At 26.8% G+C, this 19990-nt stretch overlaps 2 long non-coding RNA genes across 2 annotated transcripts; one reads left to right on the top strand and one right to left on the bottom strand.

Moving 5' to 3' along the window:
- Positions 1-16017: 16017 nt before the first annotated feature.
- On the top strand, positions 16018-17320 carry LOC126687996 (uncharacterized). The gene is made up of 2 exons (XR_007644181.2): positions 16018-16427; positions 16869-17320. It is a non-coding gene; the product is annotated as an uncharacterized LOC126687996 (long non-coding RNA).
- Positions 17321-18466: 1146 nt separating this feature from the next.
- On the bottom strand, positions 18467-19990 carry LOC126685949 (uncharacterized). Its single transcript, XR_007643755.1, has 2 exons — positions 19606-19990; positions 18467-19001 (listed from the first exon to the last, which is right to left on the bottom strand). It is a non-coding gene; the product is annotated as an uncharacterized LOC126685949 (long non-coding RNA).

A 19990-nucleotide genomic window follows, 5' to 3' on the forward strand; every position in this document is an offset into this window, starting at 1 on the left:
AAATAATTTTAATATTTAAAGTTTTTACCAAAAATTTGAGGGGGTAAGTGTCCCAAAAGTAAACTAAAAGGGTTTATTTGTTTGATTTTAAAATAATAAGGGTTTAATTGTTCAATTTTAAAAATACGGGGGCTTAATTGTGCCCAGATAAAGTAAAAGGGTTGATATGTACTTTTGAGAAAAACTCGAGGGCTTTTTTGTACCTTCTGCCTTTTTATTTTTAGTTAAAAATTTGCTTGACTCTTCATACCAAATTAAAAAGACTTGAAATATTAATATGCCCTCAATAGAAATAAAATTTATTTTATCTCTTCAATTTCTTACTTTTATTATATTAATTAGTCATTTAAATTTATTTATTGATGATTAATAAATTAACTGTATTAGTTATACTTTTGAATTTTAAGGAGTAATTTAATTCGTTTGCATTTTATACAATCAAATTATTAAATAATTGATAACAAATGCATTGAATCAATTAATACTTTTTTCTTTTGATGAATTACATATATAAATAAATTAATGCACATCAAATCTTGTATAGTTGCATTTGATCTTCACACTTTTAATTGGGTGTAGTATGGATAATTATTTACTAGATAAAATGTAGCACTATCACCAACCATGGCAACCTTTAACCTTTTCTTTTTGACTTTTTATTGAATCTAAACAAATGAGTGAGCTTCTGTAGATTCTGGCTACTTAAAAAGTGTAAATCAAATTGTTCTCTAACATTAATATTTTAGACCGTATATTTGCTTTTCATTTCAATTTCCAAAATTGCCCCTGTCAAAATTCAATGAACAAGGGTAGTATGGGCAATGGATAAGGATATAATTTAATTTGTTCTTTGTTTGTAAAAAGATTTTGGAGGCATCAAGGCCTACAGTCGCTGTGTCAAATATGAAAACGACGTTGTTTGTTACTTAGATGAGGTGACGTGTGCAACCGCGTTTAATCGGACAGGTGTCCGCGTTTTTTACTCTCATCTCTTCTGGCCCACATTATGGCCCACCTAAGTTAGGCCCACCATCAACAACAAAACAATAGTGCCTACACTCTTTTACTATTGGACGTGGCATTTATTACATTGCACCAACACATCACTTATCTTTCTTCTTGGTTTATCAACTGGGGACTACAATTTTTTCGTGTAATTTTTAAATTTTATAAGATTGTTAAATTAAATTATTATTTTTGTTTTGGTTTCATACACAGGATCAAAATGGATTGGTTATCTAATGTGTAAATTTTGGTTCAACTTATTTTGAAGTTTTAAAACTTAATTTAGGAAGTTTTGATTTTATATATGTGTTTAAACATAATTGGAATTACCAACATTATAATTTAAATTAAAAAGAAAACAAAATCTTACAAAATCTTAAGACTATGAACTATCAGACTAAAATTTTTAAAATCCGACATTTTCTTTCATACTTCCTTTTTAGTAATTCATGTGTTTTAGTATTTCTCAAATGAGTTAATTATGTATTTATTTATAAATAAATATTCATGTATAATATATATTTATTCCTTAATAATAATAACATTGTAAATAAATAGATTATATATTCGAGAAAATCTCCTAAATACTATCTTTCAAAAATTAATTATAGCAGCATCTATTTTTTTTGACCCTCTTTCATTTCATATCTTTTTTTTTATCAAAATATTCTTTTTTTTTAATTTTTAATTTTAAAAATCTCTTTTTTTTACCTTTTTACGTTAATGTATGTCTTATATAGATTTTTATTAATTTTTATTTTTTTGTGGTTTTGAATAGTGTATTTTATGGTGTTTTGGTGATGTTTTTAAAGTGTTTTATGGTACATACGAGTAGCATCAAAACTTGATTTATTAATGATACATACGAGTAGCATCAAAACATCAGTTAAATAAGATCTAAATTAAAAGAATATGTAATCTATAAGAGAAAATGACAATATTGAAAACATAACGAAGAGAAAAATTGTTAGCAATTTAGCATATTAACACTAGATCTAAAATAATATATGTACAAAACATTATTTACAAATAACAGTTATTATGAATTTTACTGAAAAATCTAAATGATTACAAAAATGACGGTGCAAAAAAAAAAACAGTCTCATGAAAAATAATTGGAAGTTGTCATTTTCTTAACATAATACCGCAGGAAAAATACGATGAATATGAAATTTTATTTTTATTTTTTGATGCGAACACCAGTCGGTTATATTATAAACAGTTAAGTTTTTATGTATGCTTTGTAGATGATGGATTAAAAATAGAAGTCAGAGAAAGAGAGATGAAAGATTTGAGAGGAAGAAAAATAGGAAGAGAGAGGCGACTGAATAATATTTTTTGTGTTTTGTTTATGTGAATGAAGTTTTAATAAGAGAAAAGTATTGTTGTAACTAGTTTATAGAAATATATAACGAAGGTAATTAAAAATTCATGGCCCATTTTTAGATAATTATTTTTAAAAAGTGAATTAATTTAAGGGTAATCTCTAAATATTTAATATAATTTATTGATATGAAATGGTAATTTGATTATTAAGATTATGTAATACATAATACAACAAAAAAATTTTGAGAGGAATATTACAACAAATGTTATTTTTAGGCGATGAACACAAAAATAAAAACCCTAGATTAGAAGTTTGAAGAAAATTTTATCCAAAATATTTTTCGAAAACACTATTTTTAGAATTTTATTTATATCAAATATTTATATTGGTGTATTTGATCTAATCACCAAAAGAGTTCTTGACTTTTTAGTTCCTGTTTAGTTACACTCCGACGTTATAATTTTGTCAAATTCACCTAAATATGCATCTTTGATCTCCAATTCCAGCTTAAAAACTAAACTGACTACTTTTACTTGAAAAAGAAAAATTTGAAATTTGAAATTTTTAACATATTTTTTAAAAAGTATTTATCTTATTAACAAAACAAAAAACCCGCTTTTCCATAAATTCAAATAATAATATAATTTATTATTGAATAATTTGTTAAATTTAAATATTTTTTGAATCCGTTTGTCTTCCTCGTGACGGACCCAGAGCAAGTTCTTTACGAGGAAGACAAATAGGTTTTTAAAAATTAATATTTGTTTAAAAATTTAATAAATTAATTATATATTTTTAAAATTAAAATTAAATAAAAGTAATTAAAAAAATTATTTATATATATATATCAGTTCATTAATTAAGTAATATTAATTATTTTAAAAATTAGCTGGAGTCGGGAAAAATACGGCGAAGCCGAAGGAGTGTAGTGGTGAAACTTTCTTTTGATATTATAATATTTAAATAAAAATCAAATAAAATTTTATTATTAATTTTTGAATTTATGAGGAAATGACTTTATTGTTCTTTGGGATTTTATGACAGACTTAAAAAATCACCTACATACGCTTTACGTCCAATCATTTCGGATAATGCTGGCATCTTATATATTACCACGGCTGCTTGCACATAGTTCGCCAATGTTTTTATTATATTAAATATTTGTTAAAAAAATGTTCAAAATAAAAAATCAAATTGGTATTTTCTTTTCAAGTGAAAAATTATCAATTTAGTTTTCAGGGTCAAATTGGAGTTCAAATATGCAAATTCGGATGAATTGAATAAAATTTTAACATGTGGGTGTATTTGAAAAGGAGTTAAAGGTGAAAAGTTTTTTTTTGGTTGATTAGGCTTTTATTAATTTTTGTAACATACTCTATTTTATATGTCATTTTTTAAAATTCTAATTTATTCAATAAAATTATTGCTAGTTGCAACTGAAATATAAATCTTGATGGTTGATCTGTCATAGACTTATAGTATTATAACATACCTTTCTCATTTTTATTTTTATTTTATTGTTGCTCGTACAAAGTGGCGGATCAAGAAATCCCGCATGGTGGAGTCCACATATATACTAATATTTTAAATTGTATAAACATATAGATTGTTTAATAAAACAATATAAATAATAAAATAATTTTTTATAATTATTCTCAACGAATTTTCATTTTTTAAAATATTTTATATTCACTTACACTTTTAAATAAATTATTTTTTATATACGTTATTAAACACAATTTCAGCCACTCATATCTTATTTTACTTTTTAAATTACTTTTCACCAGTGCTGTTACATATATGAATTTTTTCAAATGTCGAGTCAAATAATTGAAAAAAGATAAATTATTAACTGCGAATAAATCTTAATTTGTATCTCAGGTGTGTAGTTTTAGCGGTCAGTTGTGAACTTTCTTTTGTTGTAGATCGGGAAGTCGCCATTTTGCCATATATAGTCCTTCTCTTTAGCGCTGCATATATAGTTCATACGTTATATGTTTTTGGTCAAGGCCTTTAGCGTTTTATGTTTGTTTTGGTTGGGTAACCGCTTTGTTTATGACATTTTATAAGGCCTTGTCTTGCCAGTGTTGTAGTCAGTTTGTGTTTGTTAAACTGACATAGTTGTATATATGTAGTTTCCGCAACTCCGATATAAGTATGTACGTATATAACTATGTTTATAAAAGGTGGCTTGTGAGCTTTGTAACAAGTGTAGTTATTTAAGTTTACAGTCCTTATATTGCCGGTTTTTCGAAAACAAATTATTAAAGTTTTTGTTAGCAACAGTTTTAAAATGATATAAGCTTTGTTTAGTTAAGGCTTGTTATGGGTTTTGGTGCTACAACACCCATTTTCCAGCGCCTGTCTCGGTTCGAGAATTTGGGTCGTGACAGTTTTATAGTTTATGTTGTTGTTGATATTTTTTTTATTCTATTAAGATTTTATAGTTTCGGACGATCATCTATTTTTATTTTTGAGAATCCCGTTTTCAGTTTTGTTTCTTGACTTTAAGTTTTGTAATGTTTCAAACTCGTTTGTTGCCATCTTTCGTCAATTTCATCAGCTTTGCAACGATTCAGTCTTGCATATTGCGGATTCTTGAAAAATCAAAAGATTTATGTATTATTAGTGTAGTTATATGATATTAATTTTTAATGTTTGTAAGACGATTTATGATCAGAATATTCGTGTGTGTAGTATAGCCGTCTTTTTCTATGTCAAGTCATCGAGTTTATCTCATATCTTATATTTGTAACTGTTTTATCATGTTGATTTTTGAAAGAAAAAAAAATAGAGAGGGGGGGTAGGAAGAGCCGCTATAGTGATGTTTAGTATATTTTTTTAGCCACCCTTAATTTTATATTACAAAAATATAATCTTTACTTATTATTAGGAAAAAAAATTGTGGACTAGAAGCATCAAATTATTTCATCTAAAATTAGCTAAATTAGTATAGTGCCGCTCACCGACCGTTGATCTTATGAACTAGTCACCTTTCTTTGCTAGCTGTGGTTTTGATGGCATTATAAATGGACGGTTGGAATAGTCGCACTGGTGACTGGGATGCTTACACGTATCTCTTTTCTAATGCTAGTTAAAATCAGAAGCGAACAATCACAAGTATAAACTGTGGACTGATGCCATCTCCTTATTTATGCGGTTAGTATTGCACTTTTAAAAAATGGGTCCCATTCACTTAGTTGAACTTGAAATTATTTTTAAAAGACAATATTTGTGTGGAATTGGCAAAACTATATTTTTGTTTGACATAAAACATGGTTATAAATTCTTAATAGGGACGTGATTGCACATTTTTGTGTATATCTTTGTCCTTCTAAAAAATATGAGGCTGAAAATATTAATTGTGTTTAAATTGTTTGTATTTTTTATTAGTATATTATTGTTGATGAATTGGTCAATTATTTATGTTTTAGTTATTTAAAGTGCTATTATTTGCCTAATGGAAAAAAAGTGGCATTATTGAAGTTGAGTAGATGATAAAATAAATTTATAATTGAAGTTTACAATTTAAAAAATGATTTCATTCGTTTTGAGCTATTTAAATTTGATAATATGTCATATCAAATAACAAGTGTTTTAAAAATCAGACCGGATCGGATGGTCGAACCGGTTAGACCGGAAACCAGCCATTGATCTGAAAAAACCGGAATTTGTGTTTGAACTGGGTTAGACATGATCAAACTGGATCAAGCCGAATCAAAATCGGGGGTTGAATTATTGAACGGGAGATTGAACCGAACAACGAAAATTAGTGACGAAAAAATCCGTCTGCAAATACCGAAAATCTGTCGGTAACTCTAATTTTTTTTTATTTTTTTTAAATGTATTAAATCGGTTCAATTGGTTGAACTGCAAACCGGTGGTCTCACCGGTTTGGCCACCGGTTCGGTTTTTAAAACACTCCTAATAATAATAATCAGAAAGTTTAATGATAAATCAAACAATTGTAAACAAATTATATTTAATGAGCATAAGGATTTTTTTTCCAGTTGAAAATTTGAATTATTTGAAGAGATAATTTATATTTTGATGTAATTGCATAAACAAAATAAGTACTAGTGAATCAGTGATAGCAAGGGCTTTATCTGATGGTTAGGCTTGTTCTTAAAAACCAAATGAATAGCTGAATTAATGTGGCTACCAGTTCTCAATTCAACAACCGATTCAATTAGTTGAGTAAGATTTTAAAAAAATCATAATTGGATCTGTTGCCACTAGCTTAATTATCAATTTAATTTAAAAATATCGTCTTATAGTTGAAAATCATTTAAAAAACTTCATGAACCATTTATAAAAAAAATTATTAAAAGAATTGATAAACTATATAAAAAATAATTGTCTAATATAATTTTTATTATGTTGGTGTGTAAACTACTATTAAAAAAAGTGGACAAAGATTATAAAAATAAAAAAATAAAAAAAGTAAAATAAAATAAAACAAAAAATAAAGAAAATATTAATGGTGATAAACTTATAATTACAAATACATTATTATAGAATATTAAGATTTAGCATATGTCAAATTTTGATGTAAGATACAACATACTCCCTCCGTCCCAATAGAGTTGTCCACATTGGAAAAAAAATTTGTCCCAGAACTCTTGTACACTTTCAAAAAATAACTAATTTTTTACATCTAATTTTTCTATATTACCCCTATTTGAAATCTATTAAAGAGTAAATTGGAAGTAAATTGTAAGTGGATCCCATATTAAATAAGGGTATGACAAGAAAAGTAAAGAAAATTTATAAAACCCATAAACAATAATTACTTTTCTTAAACTGTGTGATAAAGGCAAAGTGGACAACTTTATTGGGACGGATGGAGTATATCAAATTTAATATTAACTGTAACAATATATTAAAGTTAAATTTTAAAATTTATTATTAAATTATAGCATTAGCATATGCTATTTTAATATTAAATTGGAAATATTTGAAAATTTTATTAATAAAAAATAATTTATATATATTTAACTTCATTAATTGGAGGTAAGTTTGCTAAAAAAAATATAACTTTTTAAAAAATAACATTTATTTTTTTATTTGATTCCTTTTTACCATTTTATATCCTGGCAATTTAAGAGGTTGACTTCCATTTTATAAATTTTTTGATATTAATTTTTATTATTTCTTTCATATTTATAGTTGCGGAGTGAAAAATATAAATTAATTTTAATAAAAAATTAATTTTTAACGATTTTTCAATCGGGCTCATTTAAAGACTAAATAATCGATTATGGTTTGATATAATCAACGATTGAAGCAAACGGATTGACATTTGAAAATGCTATTGAAGAATATAAATATTAATTTTTATTATTTGATTGATGTTCTCCATTCATACTTTTTAATTGTTTTTCTTATTAAATTTTTTTATCAAGTTGTATTTCTATTTGTCTATCAATAAAATATTCATTATATATAAAACAACGTAACTTTTTGCACATTAAGATGTTATTTCGCTATTTGAATTAGAATTTTGAAAAAAATAAATATCATCAATCATTTTACGTACCTAAAATAACGTAATCTTAGTTCTTATTTCTTATACAAATTAAAAGAAAATAGGATAATAAAAATGAAAAAAACATTGTACAAACTTCTATTACAATACTAGGAAACTTTAAAATTTAAATAGAAATAGAGATCATTATCAAAATCTTCTATCTTCAACCACTTTTATATATCTGAGTCTCAGGTTTATGTCCTCTTTGTATAACTAACCTTGATATTAGTAATATCGGAGCATATGAATCTCAAATAGTCAAAATTTATTACATTTCTTAATTTAGTGGCACACCAATTACTGTTCATCTATTATTTTTAACATTTTTAAATTATCAACCGTTTTTATTATTTTGTTTTTCTTATGTCCCCAACCACAAACTACTTTCAACTTCAGCCGTCTGAATCTCAATGATCTTGCTGATAAGCTGATTGCTGCAGTCCAATATTTTGATTTTATATCTATATATTAAAATATTCACGTGGGTTGGGCATCAATATATAATAGTATATTGTTACTAATTAACTTAAAAAAATGTGAGAAGAATTTTAGAAATTTCTTTTACTAAGCCAATTAAAAACTCACGCGATGAATGATTAAATTAGTTATAAAATGCAATTTGCAAATATTTATTTATAAATATCAAACATGGATTAGTTTGGGTAATTGCATATATTATCAATTGCCGACACCATAAGCGTTACTACGTTGGAAAGTGATTGGCTTTTGGACTCCAAAGCTTTGGGGTTAGTTAGGTGTTATAAAATGGCCGTTTGGTTTGACATCAAAAATAATTAAATAAAATGAGAACAAGGGCCAAGATATTTTTTTATGACAAGAATTCAAAACTAGGTCTCCCATCAATTCATTTACGTTTTCAATTTAATTTTAGAAATTGATAGAATTAATTTTTGATCAATCTATTTCAGTTTTAATGATATAAAATTTCCTATTCAAGCCTGAAATTTAATTTAAAGAACAGTTTTAGCATGCAATATAAAATATTTCAGATTTATTTTTAAAAAATTTATTTAATTAAAAAAAAACATTGCCGCGGCCTCCTTGTTTTCTTTATCAATCGTTGTAGCTACCATCGACCATATTGATTGATAGTTTATTTCCTTTTTTTATTTTAGTATTAATATTATTGTAATTCAATCAATATATACATATTTCAAATATATTAATAGTTTATTTTAATGATTTGTTAGAATCTATTTTCATGCATGGATGTAAATGTTTCTCTTTGTGAAATTTTGATATAATATGCTCTTTATAAATTTTGCCATTTTTCAAAAAAAAAAAAAAATTGAAAGTTTTTGGATTAATTGCAAATGCATACACGAACTTTACCCTAATTTGCAATTCAACATAAACTTTGAAACTCAACAATGTCAGGAACCAATTTTCATTTTTTGGCAAATTGGTACATCGACCAATCACGCAACGACACATGGTGGTATATTACAATGTCCACGTTAATGTTTTTCGTGTTCGGTGTATCGATTTGCCAAAAGTGTAAAGTTGGTTACTAACATTGCCAAGTTTCAAAGTTTATGTTGTAATTGCAAATTAGGATAAAGTTCGTGGATAAATTTGCAATTAATTCAAAGTTTTTTTATCTAGAAAATTATTGTCGAAAAATAAATGATGAACATATTTAAATTCATGATGAAAATTTGATGAAGAAAACTGGAATAAAATTACCTTTAATTGATCGTATCTCATTCTTTAGCTTTTGGTAGATGAAAAAGATTAGAAAAAATAACTATGAATGTGAATGGCTACATCAAATAAAACAGTACACCCTGTAGATTGTTTATTTGCTCATCATCAATATCAATCTGTAGTTTATATCTTAAAAAAATATACACATTTAAATTAGTTTCCACACTTCATCTTTGATGACATGTATTCTAAATAAAATTATATCAACTTAATGAGTATTTAAACTGTATAAAAGTAATATGTATATGATAATTACCAATAATACATTTATATCTATATGGCTATAAATTATTATAAATATGTATGCACATCGATTATAATCCAAATTTTCATAATATATCTCTTAAATTGCCCGAACATGTACTCATACTATAGAAACCTTAACTCATATGGATGATACTGTAACAATATTTGTGTGCATAAAGACCAAAATTTTATCATTTAAACCGATCGCATCCATTAGTTATCAAAAAGGCAATTGTTGTCATATTTACAACTAAACTCACAGTGATTTCGTGAACTTAATTAAATTATTCGCATATTAAACCGTAATTTTTCCCGTTGATAGCAATTTAAACACAACTTTTAAAACATTGCAGCACACATTCTCAAATTTTAATATTTGACATTATATAAATCGTCTTTTTTCCATAAAATATAGAGCTGCGAAATGGTTATTAAAATTGCGCAGTTTTGTATAAGATGACGTCGAAAACAAAAATGAGCTACATAATGTCTGAAATGAAAAGGATATGATGTGTGGTGCAATGTTGTAAGTATTATGTTTAAATCGCTAACCAAAAAAAAAGTTAAAATTTAATTTATCAATAAGCAAAAAATTTATACTTTAGTAGTATATTCCCATTATTATAATGTGATCTTTGATTTAGTTGAATTCTCCTTTTGATAAACTAGTTTTGCGCCACGTGCTACGCACGTGAGCGGTATTTATATGACCCGTTGTATATATATATAATCTCAATGAAATTGTTACATATAAACTTTCAATTTTTAATGAATAATTATAAATTACAGAATAATTATAAATTACACTATTGTTTAATCTATATGACCTATATGACCTGTTATTCATTGGCTAATAGCTTTAATGAATATTAGCTAAAATTATAAAATTATAAAATAATTATTACATCAAAACATAATAAATCAATAAAAAAGGGTAGAGCATAACTTGAAATTAGTTTATAACTAAATAATAAAATTATAACATCAAAAATATTAAATCAATAAAAAAAAGCAGAGCATAACTTGAAATAAATAAACACTAAAAAAATTCAATATAAATGACATCAAAATATATAAAATTAATAAATATAAAAATTACCTTATAATCAATTTTTTAGTCGAGAAATTTTGTTTATTTGGATCAAACAAATAGAAAGGCATCTTTGATTTTCTTGGAGCGCATAGGCACATAACCTTAGAGAAACATAGCAGTATTATATATAAGAACTTAACTTCCAATAATTTAGTATTAATTGCCTAATACAGAAAACAATTGTGTATTTTCCGTTAACCTAACAACATCCTTTTACTTAGGCATTTATTTAGGTTTAAACTCAAGTGTTAATATCCTCTCACATTAGTAATACACGTATTTTCTATAGTTGAACACTTTAAATTTTATTGTAATTAAATTATTAATAAACACTAACATCGTAATTTTGCCTGTCCCCCCCCCCCCCCCTTCACACTTATAGTATAGTTATAGATAGATAGATAGATTAGAACTTTAATTATAATAGTGATTAATTAAATAACTAATTAGTTAATGACTATAAAACCTTTATTTAGTGATAAACTGAAAAGAATTATTTAGTAAATTTGCCCGTCCCCCCCCCCCCCCCATCCGTGCTTTTATATATAGTATAGATAGATAGATTAGGACTTTAATTATAATAGTGATTAATTAAATAACTAATTAGTTAATAACTATAAAACTTTTATTTAGTGATAAACTGAAAATGATTATTTAGTAAATTTGCCCGTCCCCCCCCCATCTGTGCTTTTATATATAGTACTAGTTTTTCGCCACGTGCTACGCACGTGAGCGATATTCATATGATCCGTTATATATATATATATTAAAATTATAATAAAATTATTGAATATAATATTTAAATAAAATAACCTATTTATTTTTAGGCAACCAATTAGATTTTATGAATACCCATTATATATATTAAACATTAATTTAATTTTTATTTTATAATAAATTAATTTAAACTTTTTATTAAAATTAAAATTAGTGTATATAAGTAATATTTATGTACTCCGTTATATTAAATATTATTAAATAATGTATTTCCTAACTGAAGAATTCTTTTACCTAAAATGAAATCATAGTATAATCACAGTGATTAAGTTTGTATATACTAAAATTTAGTCCTGTGTTAGGTAATTGAAATTGAATTGAAGTTAAACTCTTAATATTTATCATCTATAAATTTTGAATAGTTTTTTACGTAGAGATTATTTTCCTTTATGATAATTATATGAGTTGGAGTTAAACTCTTCAATAATCTATAATATTTTTATTTGTATTACTCTATTTAAATTTTATTATTTTAATATTAATTATATTCTTAATAAACTCAGTCATTCTTTTTCACTATAAAGAGGAATGTGTTCATACAAAGTAATTTTTAAAATTTTAATTGTTATTAATTTAAAATATAAGAGATTTTAGGTAACACGAGCGAGACAAAACAACGTACTAACCTTTTGATAATATAAATTAATATGTAAAATCAACAAACATATAAACTTATATTAGCTAGAGCCTTCAAAATTGATCTACTTGGATAATTTTATTTTTTTTATGAAAAACAAATAACATAAAGGAAAACTAAAAATTAAATGACTACTCCGCTTCCACCAACTTTTCCCATTTTATCACGCATCATGATATTATCCAAAACTGGAGGCAAATTATTAGTCCAACAATTCTTTGAGTCTGCTAGAGCAGCTAGCTCATGAGCTAATTGGTTCGCTTCTCTACCTACATAACCCCAAGTTATACGCTGACTGCTTAATGTCATTCACAATATCTCCAATCTCATTCAAATAGGCAGATATCCAAGTTCAAGGCATTTATCAACTGAATATTATCACTTTCCACCATAACACTTTTGATACAGAATTCTTTTGCAGCTTTAAACCGGAACAACATTGCTTGCAGCAGGATCCAGGAGACGATTTCCTGCAAACCTTTATATCAACACCCCACATGATTTATTTTGCAAACCTTCATATCTTCAAACCCAGTAAATTTTTTTTCTAGTGCACCCATAATATTATACAGTGTCATTGTTTATATATATATAGAATCACTAAACCAATAAGAATACAAGACTTAAAATATTAGACTTCTACTTAATTAAAACAACTTTACCTAAAATAATTAAGAGTTTGTTTTTAAATTAAATGCATTTTTATTATTAGAATTAGATTTATACTTAACTTCGTAATTTTTTTTAATTATTGAAGGCTAATGTTGTAAATTTGTCTGTCCCCCCCCCCCCTCACACTTATAGAATAGTTACTAGTTTTTCGCCACGTGCTACGCACGTGAGCGATATATATATGACCCGTCATATATATAAAATTATTAAATATAATAAATATTTTAACTAATTTTTATGCATAAGTTTTATTTTAAATTGAAATTACAGAACGTAAGTGGTAATTATATGACCCGTTATTTAATTTAAATATTAAATATATTATTTTAGCTATAAATACATTTATAAAATACATTTTTTAAAATTAAAATTGTAGCACGCAAGTGATATTTGTATAACCCGTTACGTATATACATATAGTACAATCATCATTTTTTAAATATATAAACAAACTTATTTTTTTATTTTATATTTAAATTAGAATTCTATTTAAATTAAAACTTTTATTAAAACCAGACACTTAATATTACTTTTTATTTAATTATATATTATCTAACATAAACTTTCTTCTATGAAAAATTTAAATAAAACCGAAAGATTTATAAGATTATACTAATATTTACTAAATCTTACTGAAAGTGGACTCTACTATAGTTAAATTATTTATATTTTCAAATACTTGTGATATTTCCATAAAAATTAGAGTTCTATTTAAACTATTGAAGCCACACTCTTTTTGCTTCACCGAATTACCCGACATGCCCAAAATTTACTATACAAATGCTATAATATTACAAATTTTATAATATTACAATATTTACAATACAAATGTATAATTCTTATTCCTTTTAGAAATACAATTGTATTAGGTATGGGATTTAAACTCTTATTAATTTGTATTATCTTTTATCTGTGTTTTACTAATATATAAATTCCTAGCTGATCTCATCCTCATAGTAGCTAACTCTTACCTTCGTAAATTTAGTATTATTAGTATATAATTAAGTGTTGTTATTAAAATTAAACTCCTACTTAATTATTTTTCTTAAATTTAAACTTGTACTTAACTTCGTAATTCTTTTAATTATTGAAGGCCAATGCAAAGAAATCACATACATGATAATTGTCATACGTACTATGTGTAACTCGTACCAACACTTCAAACTCAAACTTCACTATTTATATTCGCATTACACAGATTTCTAGAAACCCTAAAAAGCAATCCTAAAAATAATAACACACTGTATAATTGATGTTTATTAGAAGAATACTACCATTAGTAAAATTCTTATCTGCTTTAATCGATTTTTACCCTAAATTATAAATATATAATTAAATGATTGGTTTTCCTAAATAAATAACTTTAAAAGATCAAAAAAATCTTCAAATCCTGCTGAGATTCAATTTATGCATACTGCATAGAACAAAAATCAATGATTTCCATTGTACAATTGCAATAATGATTTTCATAGGAAAAGGATTATGTTGCTTCTACTGTGTAAATCACATCATGTTCAATTCATAATGTACTGCATGTGCAATATTTTTTTTCTTATTTTTTCTTATTTAGAAAATATTTTCGTAAATTTGTTCCAAATACTCACCCAATTTGGTCATATGCAATACTGTTACGTAGTCAAACTTCTTTAACCAGATTAAATTCTAAATATAAGTTGGAGTTAAACTCTTAAATAACTCATAATATTTTTATTTTACATTTAAATTTAATCTCTATTACCCTTAATGAAACCTATTACCGTAATTTTGCCTGTCCCCCCCCCCCCTTTCGCTCTTATAGTATAGTTATAGATAGATAGATATATGAGAATCGTTTTTTAAAAATTTCTTAATTAATTTTTCAAGTTATCTAAGATGAAGATAATTTGATAAGAGGGGAGTTGGATAAAAGTTGGGCGGTGAAGGGGGATTAATTTAGCAACGGAAAAAGGTGGTTAGGATTTGGTGAAATTAACAAATTTTCGTAGTAAAATGTAATGGGCCTCGTGTCTCCCTAATGGGAAGTAAAAGTGTACGTGTTATAGTCAAAGTCTATTTTATAATTAGCAAATCATAACAATTGCTTAGGGTGGTAATGAAAAATGTAATAGTAATAATGAGATTATTATATAAAATTAAATCAAGTTTAGCGACTAAGTTTAAGAAATTTCAATTTAACTAATGTGGTTAGTTGAATGAGCAAACGTTAGCATCAAGTGATAATCATAATCATGAAATAATTTCATGGTCAAAGGTAAAAAAATATCCTTCACACTTTTAAAAATGAACAGATATCTTTAATTTTACTCCCTACTTGACCTCTTCACATTATTAAACAGTACAATTTTTTTTTTTGCTATTTATTCCCTCATTTCCTAATTATTTGTGCAAGTTTCTTTCAAATGTGCGAGTTTATTTACTGTATTTAAAAAAAATAAAAGCCGAATGTTAAAAAAAATTAAAAAATTAATGTAGTTTTTTTAAAAAATATAAAAGATTTTTCTTTCCAAAATATATACCTGATTCATCCAGTCAATATGAATATACAAAAGAGTTCGGATGAAAAAAAGAAAATGTGACAATCAAAAGAGAACGGCTATTATCGTTCATTTTTTTTATATAAAAATACCTTTTTGTGAGATTAGTTATAAAATTATATAATTTTATTATAAAATTTAATTTTTTTTATTTTTTAAAAGTACTTTCTTGATAAATTTTCAAATGAGTATATATTATATAAGTGTAAAAAGTGTATTTTCCTCTATTGCACCGAGCCTCCTAGAGAAAGGCCCTATCACGAGCAATAGGCAGAGAGCAAATAAAGCCCATTTATGATTTATGGTCGCACTTATCTAATCTAGCTATTATCATTAACATGGCCCTTTTACATCTTCTTGGGCTATACTTAAAGTGGCCTATGAAACAATTCCAATCTTGAAATTTGTGTTAACTAATTATCCATATCAGTTCGTTCAGATTAAACTTGAGGAAATTACACTCTATGCCTCATTTTTCTTAAAACTATACATTAGTGACTCATAAATTATTTTTATGCAGTAATCTCTCCTTTTTTTTTAAAGTTATCTTTTATACCTCAAAAAACTTTTATTCCTATTTTATCCTAATATTGTCACGATGTGCATCTGATAACAAATATTTTCTCTTATACATAACATGTGATGTGAGTCTGTGACCCACCAACATGGTGACGAAGGTCGCCGGCGACGGAAATATATCTGAGAGTTTGAGGGTTGTCTTGGCTTGGGTGATGAAATTGAAGGCAGCTCCGAGGAGGGAGAAATTGATGACGGCGTCGCGCGCGGCGGAGTTTAAAAGAGTAGAGGAGACGAGAATGAAGTCGTCACAGCCGGAGAGGGTACAATCGTGGAAGAAGATTCGGAAATTTCCAGCAGCGGTAGTTGGATTTGTGATTTGAAGCAACTTGTTTATTATATTATTTTTCCTATTTCCTCACTATTTTCTTCTTTTTCCAATATCGCTTTCTCATTTGATGCTTTTTTGCGGAGACATCCATTTTAGAGCTTTATGGTACCAATTTTTCTTAGTTTTTTCAACAAAGTCATTTCATCTTTATATGCTTATAATGTGTTTGATATATTGTTTATTTGAATATGGTTTTGAGCTCTATATTAAACAAGTTTTTGAGCTTTGACTGTGTGATTCTAATAGCACAATACAATCAAAGTAAAGTACAATTATGTTTTTTAACTGTCATCTATTATTAAACAAGTGGGGTTTGTGTACATACATTTGAATTGCTTATTTTACTTTCATGTTTGGTTGGCTTTGGCTATTAAAGATGCCACAATTTTGAATTGGAATTATTATTATACAGGGCTGCCTCTATATGTGCATCAGCTGGTCATAGAATCATTGGTACATTTGCTCAACTTGTTATGTGGAAAATTTTGACAGAAAAAGTGTTTGGTATTTTGCATAAATTTTTATCCAGGTTTTACTTTGTATCGCTTTCTAGCAGTACTCTCCAGCCATGTAGGCTCTGTTTCTTGCCTGGCTTTATGTAGTGAGTTCATCTTAAGCGCTTCCTAAGGGAAAGATATTATAATATCGCAACAACCTGATTTGAGACTGTTTATGAAGTTTGGACAAGGAGATAGGTCTATTAAAGCTTTGGTGACTATCGGAAACATAATATTTACAGCACACCAAGACATTATAACTAGAGTATGGAAGGTTTCAAGAATCTTAAAGAATGTGTTTAGGCTTGTCGACACTATTTTATCAAAAAATTCATGAATTGTTTTACTTCTTTTGATTTTATACTTAGTTTTTAATTTGTTTCATGCACTGAGTTTAAGAATTTATCTATAACTTATTATCAACCTTAAATAAATTTCAAGTCAACCCTTAATTATTTAAGATTTTAAAATATATTTGAGATTAATTATTTTGTATTTTAAAATATATTTGAGTTTAAGATTTTAGTTCAATGTTGTATTTGCTATGACTTTGTTGTGTGAAACAATTTGAGTAGAAGCTGAACCAAGGGAAGCTTAACGGTCACTGCGATATGGAAGGAGCTGTTAATTCGATAACGCCCCACATGTTCTGCAAAACTCTTGCTGCTTCTGATACTAGCACTAATGGAGGCTTGTTTGTCCCACATCGAGCTGCTGAAAATTGCTTCCCTAAAATCAACCAAATGTCAACCGGTTAACTTCTCATTTTTTACGCAAAATAGTTCAAAATTATTACTACCAATTTCCTTCTCCTTAAGGTTGACAAGTGTCGATTTTGACTATTTTGATGAGCTCTTGTTGAAGCTCTTCTTTTATAATTTGGCAAATTTTTAAAGATCAACTAAATGTCAACCGGATATCAACTAAATGTCAACCGAAAGTAAACCGGAAATTAACTGAATATCAACTGAAGATCAACCAAGTGTCAATTTTTCATTGATAGAGAAGTGAGGACACGATTCATTTTCAATTTGAATTTAGTAATTTTAATATTTTGAGAGGAAATTAATAGTGCATATTTGATAATTTTAAGATCAATTAAAAATCAACCTAAAAGCAACCAAATGTCAACTGAAAATCAACCAAATATTAACTAAATATCGACCAAATGTCACTCAATTAAATTTTCATTTTTCTTCCGTAACTGTACAAAATGGTTGTTATCATTTTTCAATTTTAATGGACTCCCTTTATTTAGGAAATACAAAAAAGAAGAAAATGAATTTCGAACTTCTATATTTTCTAAAATTTGAAATTGATCTAGCTATAGCGAATTCAAAAAATAAACTATAAGATCGACAAGTGTCAATTTCAAATTTTTTGATGAATTTTTTTTATTCTGTTGAACCTTTTCTTCTATAATTTGGCTAAATTTAAAAGAGCAATCAAATATCAACTGAAAATCAACAAAATATCAACTAAATTAAATCAAATGTCAACCAAAAATCAACCAAATACCAACCAGGATTTTTCATTTTCTTACGCGAAACAGTTAAAAACTAGATTACAGCCTGGTGCTAAAAATGGCAGCAATCCAGTACCAAAGCATTCTTCAGAATATACAAAATTTGAATCAAACCAACAAAAAATTAAAGACGTCAATTTTTTTTGTCATTATAACTATAAATCAACTTATAGTCAACCTGTAATTTTAAATAGCACCTACGTAAGAAAAAATAAAGACGTCAAAGTTGTATGGTGCTAGTAATGTTATCGTTTTTAGTACTAGCGCCCAGAGGAAAGAAAGGTTCAACTGATCTCCAATATCAAGTGTATGAGTGACAATGTTAAGAATCAGCCCTTCTCTTGAGGAGCCAAAAAAAAGCTCTGCACAAAACGTCTCCTGCCAATAATATCCTTATTTTTAATAGATACATAAACCATCACCGTAAGACCTCCATTCCATGACTCGAGCGAATTAATGGTCTTGATCTCAATTGCAGTAAAAGTTAAAGATGTGATAAGAGTGTGGATTTGCTGCATATTAACTTTAAAAAAATAAGTTATTAATTAGAAAAACAATCAAAATACTGCACAACACAAAAGAACCTGAAAATATAAATGTCCGAACACAATTTCACAGTTATTACTTAGCAAATCGGAAGCAACATTGAATCATAATAATATGTACTTAGAGCTAAAAATATCGACAACAAACGCTTATAAGAATTGCTATATAGAAAAGACTGATGAGGATAAGGATAATAATTATCCTTATCCTCATCAAAGACATGCCTGCCGAATATAACAATCTAAGATTTAGACAGTCTAGAAGCTACAAAAGAAAAACCTCAATTCATGAATCACAGACAATAAATTAAACTATTAAAAGAGAAAATTGACACCAAATTCATCAAATTACTAAACGAGAACCATCAATATCAAGAAACAAGAAATACTAATTTCAAGAAACCACAAAAACCCAAAAACTAAATATAGCATTTTCTTTTATAAAGAAGAACAAAACCTACATCAGAGAGTCTAATAATTCAATTCAAATGTAAAAATAGAACTGGACACATCAGATTTACATATGTTTTAGCAATTTAATTGATGTCATTGGAATTCGATTATCAACCAAAATTTAATTACCTGTCGCTTCCTCTTCCTCAACCTAAAACAGGCATAGAATTTTGTATTGACCAAACCAAAACCGGCTGCAAAATCCTAGCCGCTGCTCGGCGTGTCGACCGCCTGAAATCATTGTGTATGAAATAAATCAAGATAAATTCAAATTCTAGTTCCATGGCTACATCCGCGCCGATTAATCAACCGCCGTCGGATAATTCTTTATGGTTGTTGCCGGCGGTGGATTTATCTCTCTTCAAAGTAGTGAAGTTCTCAAAATTAATCAGACATAAGCTTCTAATAGATAAGGGGTAAAGTTGTCCAATTTTACAATTAAATCAGCTTATTTAGAGTTTTGAGGTAATTATGAAAACTTTTATTTTTCCGTGAGAGATTTCTGCATATTGAT

Source organism: Mercurialis annua, linkage group LG6 (assembly GCF_937616625.2).
Source record: "Mercurialis annua linkage group LG6, ddMerAnnu1.2, whole genome shotgun sequence".
In the NCBI taxonomy this organism is placed as follows: domain Eukaryota; kingdom Viridiplantae; phylum Streptophyta; class Magnoliopsida; order Malpighiales; family Euphorbiaceae; genus Mercurialis; species Mercurialis annua.